This window comes from Octopus bimaculoides, chromosome 1 (assembly GCF_046866305.1).
Source record: "Octopus bimaculoides isolate indiv1 chromosome 1, ASM4686630v1, whole genome shotgun sequence".
Lineage (NCBI taxonomy): Eukaryota > Metazoa > Mollusca > Cephalopoda > Octopoda > Octopodidae > Octopus > Octopus bimaculoides.
In genome coordinates this window covers 54,392,420-54,399,039 of record NC_142928.1, presented here as the reverse complement: position 1 = coordinate 54,399,039, position 6,620 = coordinate 54,392,420, and the positions used below count along the sequence as shown (strand labels likewise).

Here is a 6,620-nt window from a genome sequence, read left to right as displayed (position 1 = left end):
GACCAACGCCTTACAGTCATCCACGAACAAGTCTAGGCTACTGAATTGGCCTGGAGGCGGCGTCCAGTTGGATGGGCGGCGTCCCAGGTCCGAGAAGTAGTCCCGATTGTCGGGACGCTGTGTTGACGTATGGAAGAACGCGCACAGTTTGATGCGGCGCAGGAACTGGCTGACATCAGTGCGAGTCCCGAATTCGTCACAATGGGGCGTGAGAGGCGTGAAGCGGAGGCCCCTACCAAGGAGCGAGCGCTCAGCGGCGGACAGGGGGAATTTTGGGTGGTATAGTCACAACCGTGTGAGGAAGCGGGGTGGTAGGGTGAGTAGGGTCGGGAGGAGGAGGTGTAGAGGCGGGGGGAGGAGGAGGAGGGGGAGAAGAGGTGGGATGGGGTTGGGTGGGGTTGGGGTTGTTGGAGGTGTGGAGAGGTGATGGCGTGGGGGTTAGGATGTCCGGGTGGGAGGAGTGTGAGTGTGTGGAATGGGCGGTGGAGGGGGGCATGGAATCGGGAGGGGGAGCTGAAGGGGAGGGTGTCAGGGGTGCGGAAGGGTGGGGGTTGAGGAGATTGTGGAGTTTTTTATTTTTTGTGTGTGTGAGGAAATTGTGGAGTTGGTGATTGAGATTGAGGAGGAAGCGGAGGATAGGTTGGGTGAAGGGTTGAGGGCAGAGGGAGGAGAGGAGGAGGTAAGCTTGGGAGAGTTGGTGGTCAATGGAGTGGAGGAGGGAACGGGTGGAACGGATGGTGGCACGGATGATGAGGCGGGAGGTGCGGGCAAGGGTGGGCTCGATGAAGGGGGAGGAATAGGGGGGAGCGTGGAATTTCAAGAGGAAGCCACGGGGTATGACGTGATGGCGGAGACAGCGGCTGAGAAAGTTGAGATGGCTAGTGTGGCGGGTCTTTTTGAAGAGCAAGTAAGAGAGGTTTTTTGTGGGTTGCAAGCATTGTGGGGGAAAAAAAGAAAGAAAACGGCGAAGAAGGGACTGAAGATGTTGGGTGAAGGAGTGAAGGTCAGGCATGGTGAGAGGATGTGAATGTCGGTGTGGGTGTTATTAGTGGTGAGACAAGGGAAGGACGAGAAAGGTAGAAGGAGAACAGATAAAGGTGAAACAAGTCGAAAAAGGTGGAAAAAATTGTAAGAGTCACGGACAAATTTTGCTGATGTTCAATCAAGGTTCAGGAAAGGCAGATCCAACGGGAACAGTAATCCAAGGTAATCCGGCGGTTGGGTACATAAAATCCAGTTGAAAGGCCAGGGTCCGTGTGAGCGTACGTCATATATATATATATATATATATATATATATATATATATATATGCGTATATATATATATATATATATATATATATATATATATATATATATGTGTGTGTGTGTGTGTGTGTACATACATATATATATATGCGTATATATATATATATATATATATATATATATATATATATATATATATATATATGTATGTATGTATGTATATGTATATATATATATATATATATATATATATATATATATATATATATATATATATATATATATGTTTATATATTCGTTTTTGCAAGACTATTGATGCGAATTCGTGTGCTGAAACAGATATTGTTGTATTTGGGGAAGGTCATGCTGCCAGTTTAGCCAATAAAAACACACGCACTATATATTTGGTGTTCATTTGCTTCAGCTTTATTTTATATAAATCATATTTCGGCCAGAGTTCTTTCGTCACACTTCTGTGACCTCATGAGTGGTCCTTTGCTTTCTTCTTTCTTTTTTGTGTGTCTTTCCTTACTAATGATCAGCCATTTTGTATTCCTAGCAAATGAACACTAGATATATATGCATTCCAAGCAAATGAACACCAAATATATATGCATACATATACATTTGTACAAATGCATATCTATATACATATGTATATAACGGCTTGTCCTTCTTGTCAGAATACTTTGCATCAAAGTAATACTTCAAGCGTGAAGGTTTCATTGCTTCGTTGGTCGATGTTTGATAGTAAAGAAGGCAAATTAGTAACTGACAGGTCTGAGGAGAGGGAATAAATCCAAACGATAAATAATCACTAATGTACTGTCGACAAATTTTCTTGACTGGAGGCATCAGTAAAGTAAAAATGTGAAAAAGAATGTCTACAGATGGCGCCAGAGAGGCAGTATGGTATTCCCAAATAGAAGTCATTAGAGCAGAGTCAGATGACACGTCTTTACTGGAGCAAATACGGATCTAGTTCGTTTGGCTGCTAGCATTTCAAAAACCAAAGTTTATGGAAAATTTTAAAATTCGGCACATTAATGTATCTTTCCAAGCTAAATTGCTGGAGTTATTCAACTTTTTCCAGAAAAATGTTTTTAAAAAATTATAGAGGTTTAAAGTTTGATCATTTTACCCAGTCAAGAAACACAATTTCAAAGCTGTCATTTTGTGTATCACTGCACATTTCGTCAACATCCTGAAAATAGCACTTGTGTTTTGATATAAAACCACAGAATTACGCACGACATATAACCCTTCATAACTTTTTTTATTTTTCAGTTTTCGGGAATTTTTTGCGAATTTGAATTCTACACGCGGGACTTTATACGATTATGCCAAAAAAATGTAGTGGAGTGATTTAAGACCTTAGCAGCACGCATGACAACCATCTCAATGACTGATAAAAATATTCGATCGATCAACAAGTCCTTATTTTTAATACAAAGAGACGCCTTATGCGAATGGTCAAATCGATAAAAGTGCATCCTTATTCTAAGCATACCTAGATATCAGTAAATGCAGTGTACAGGGGCAATAAGACATACAGATACACATATATGTGGGTGTGCACGTATCCATATACATATGAGTACGAGTTATAAAATCTAAAACCCATACTGTAATCAAAATATTTCTTCTAGAATTATTAACTAGACCACCGTCAGCAGAAGCACACCACTAGTTTTATTTTTACCTTTTTTTCTTAAAGTATACTTATTTTATACTTAGGTATACTTATTTTATACTTAGGTATACTTATTTTTAAGGTATGCTTATTTTAAAGGTTTCCTTTTTCTCTTTTTTCCTTATAACCTTCTATTTTTGAAAAACAACGAAAGGTGTTTTCAAAAGGAAATAGTGTTTTGTTTTAGTTTTATTAAGTTGTGTTCGTTAAGAACTTCGCTTCTAATCACGATATTCCGGGGTTCGGTCAAAGTGTGCAGTAATTTGAGCAAGAGCCTTGCTATTTACCCAGAACAACCCATGCCTTATGAGTCGAATTAGGTAGACGAAATCTGTGAAAAACCCTGTTGTAATTCGATGACGCAAACTTGACATGTACTGTGGTACATTGATTCTGTCAGATAGTTATGTAAATGGTTACACGTGACTTTGGAATGCTCAGTCAGTCAGACGCTAATTTACTTTGCAGGTAGTTCAGTTGATCGAACAACTGAATCCTTCTCGTCGAAACCGATGGAGAAACATTTGTTCCCGTCGACCCACAAAAACAGTGTTGACTATTATTGAATGAATTATCAATTCAGTGATCGTTCATAAGAAGATGAAGTGTGTGGTACTATTTTAGAAATGCTGTCATTAGCTCTCCTTAATATATTTCCACCCGCAAGGACGTAAACTGGCAGAATGGTTAACACGCCGGGCAAAATGTTTAGTGGCATTTCGTCCGTCTTTACGCTTTAAGTTCAAATTCTGCTAAAGTCAACTTGCTTTTCATCCTTTAGGAGTCGATAAAATAAGTACCAGTTGAGCACTGGAGTTGATGTAATCGATTTACCTCCTCCCCCGAAATCGCTGGCCTTGTGCCAAAATTTGAAACCAATATATTATTACCTTGCTGAAGCTTACAATTCCACCCCCACTCCGCGACCCCACCAAAAAAATAGATCATACTGACTGGGTTTTTTGTAGCAATAATTTTGTCTTGTTTAAATAAAATCTTTTTTTTTTCAGTTAATGTTATTTGCTGTGAAATGAAAACAGTGTTAACTATCAGTATTGTGTAAGAGATATTGAGTCACCCGCAAATTTTTTTAACCAATCCCTAAAAGACTATCTCAAGCAAGCGGAAAGGAAATAAAGTAAAATACAGTGTATTTTTTGAAAGGTGTGAAGTGTGAATTGATGTGGACGGAAGTGTAGTCCATTTGCAACAAAACTGCTTCAGTAATCAGCCATGAATCCGGTGTGTCCCATAGGATTTATGGTTGGTTGTTGGTTTTTGTTTTTAATTTACTTTTCCCATAAAAGGGGGAATGGGCTGGTCAATTGATTTAGAACATCAATCAGTTTTTCATACCCACCTCTTTTCTTTTCCTTCTTTTTTTTTTCAATTCCCAAATCACTGTTTCTTTCAACACACGCAGCATATATACAATCACATACTTGTATATCCCTCTGAACGTCTTCTAACTCCAGACAGCGTTCCTCACTCTTTCTATCCATTCCTATCCCTTTATACGTATATCTCTAACACTGCTCACTCTTATTTCCTTTCTTTTATACATAAATACACAAGTCTGCATTCTCATTATAAACTTAACTCTAGCCTGACTTTTAAGGAGATGTCATTTAAGTGTCTTAATTGTGGAAATTAAACTTTAGGAAATTATAGTACAGTCATACAACAGCCAAGTTAAAGTTAGGTTTATAATGAAAATGCAGACATGTATATTTATACATATAGGAAGGGAAATGAGCGCGAACTGTGTTTGAGAAATACGAACGAGGGATGAGAATGAGTGAAAAGAAAGTGAGAAACGATATCTAGAGAAGAGGACGTTCAAGGATATACAGATATGTGATTACATTTTTTTTTTCATCATGTTGAATCGTTAATCCCTACATATATTTTTCTCTCTCCATTTTTTTTTTATTTGTTCTCTCTCCATTTTTTAATTCTCAACTCTTTCTATCGAAGAGCGTAGGCTCGAAACGTCAAAGACTTTTTCATTTTTCTCGTGAGTCAAACCAATACACCTGCTTTTTGTTCCCTCGCTTGTCTTCGTCTTTTGTTTTCTGTAAATTTGAACAAGAAGGGGACTGCTTAAATTGAGGTGTGTCTTTTAAGAACTATATGGATGCAAACTACTTTGAATTTTCATTAATAAAAAAAGGAAGCGGTAAAAACTTTTGATAATATTTGGAGGAAGCCAGTATCAGTTTGAGAAATTATGCCCTTTCTCAAATTTTCAGGCAATATTAGAATTTAGAGAAAGACAAAACATGTCAAATTAAATTGAGAAACAGAGGCTAGTAAAACCATAAAGCATTTTAAGAAAAGACGAGTGTTCCGGATTGATCAAAAACAAAATTTCCCTATAAATGATAATATAAGATTTATTGATTATGTGAAGTTAAATTCCTTGACTATATTTAGAAGTATGCCATTCTAATGATTTTTTCATTGATATTCTCTAGTTTTTGATTCACTGTCAAAATTTATCCTCCTTTTTCTCTTCCATATTACTACATCGGCTTCTGTTTTGTTTTAATAGATATACTTGAGATTCCTCCAAAATCCCGTTGTTGCTGGCATTCTAAATTATGTTGGCTTTCCTTCCTTAGGTCTCTTTCTGACAAATTCATTAATCTAGAAGTTTTTTTTTCTTTGATCGTGTATTCCTGTTACTAAACTTTATATATTAATGAGGAGTAATAACCTAACAAAGGTAAAAGCTACAAATACCAGGAGAAAGCTAAGTACGATAAGTACGATAAATGTTACACGTTTTCTACATAAAAAAAATGTAACACCTCTAAAGAAAAGATAGTGAAGCGGCAAAGATTGAGTTTGATTACAGTTAGGTGTAAGTCGACAGTCGTACACCAGAGAAAGCTAAATTTGTGTTAGTTTCACAGAATTGAAACAACTGAACATACATACACATACATAATATAATGTAACATGGTATATATATGTGTGTGTGTGCGTGTGTATATACATACATACACACACACACATACACACACACACACACGGATACATACATATATACAAACGCATATATTATGCATACACACTTAATGTATGTGTGTGTACATATAGCGATACCGTTACCTTCGAGATTTCCTATGAAAAGTCGTATTCTTTTGTCAATAATATATTTTTTGCCTTTTAGGAAATTCTCGAGTGGTTTCATTTTGTAGAAGTTTTCTTAACTCTAAATTAATTTACGATAACATCTACTGTAACAAAAAAAAATAATAATAGCTTATCTTCACTGGTGCCCACTCTAACTTGTGCTTATTTAATCGCGGTTTCATTTTATCTTACACACTATTTTGTAAATCTATTGAAATTCGAAGTCTGATCCTCTAAGTCTAGCGAACCAGATGCTGTCCGAAAAGTTTACTCTATTGTTGACAAAAATTCAGAACATTCCACTTCAATTCTATATATAACTGCCAACATCATTAAACTGAATCAGTAAAACGTTATTTCCTCTTTATTTCAGTTAACTTTCCTTTCTTATGTTTTAATAAATATTTATATATTTAGTTATTTATATATAAGTTTGTCAAATTTGGTAAACACAAATACAAAGTATCTTCACATTTAAATTCAAATGAATTCTAATATGTATACGCGTACCTAAACACGTTGATATTGGTATTAAATA

The 6,620-nt window shown here is 36.6% G+C and overlaps 1 long non-coding RNA gene across 1 annotated transcript; it reads left to right on the top strand.

The window, feature by feature from the left end:
- Positions 1-547: 547 nt before the first annotated feature.
- Positions 548-990, top strand: LOC149137545 (uncharacterized). The gene is made up of 2 exons (XR_016238628.1): positions 548-761; positions 795-990. It is a non-coding gene; the product is annotated as an uncharacterized LOC149137545 (long non-coding RNA).
- The last annotated feature ends 5,630 nt before the right edge of the window (positions 991-6,620 follow it).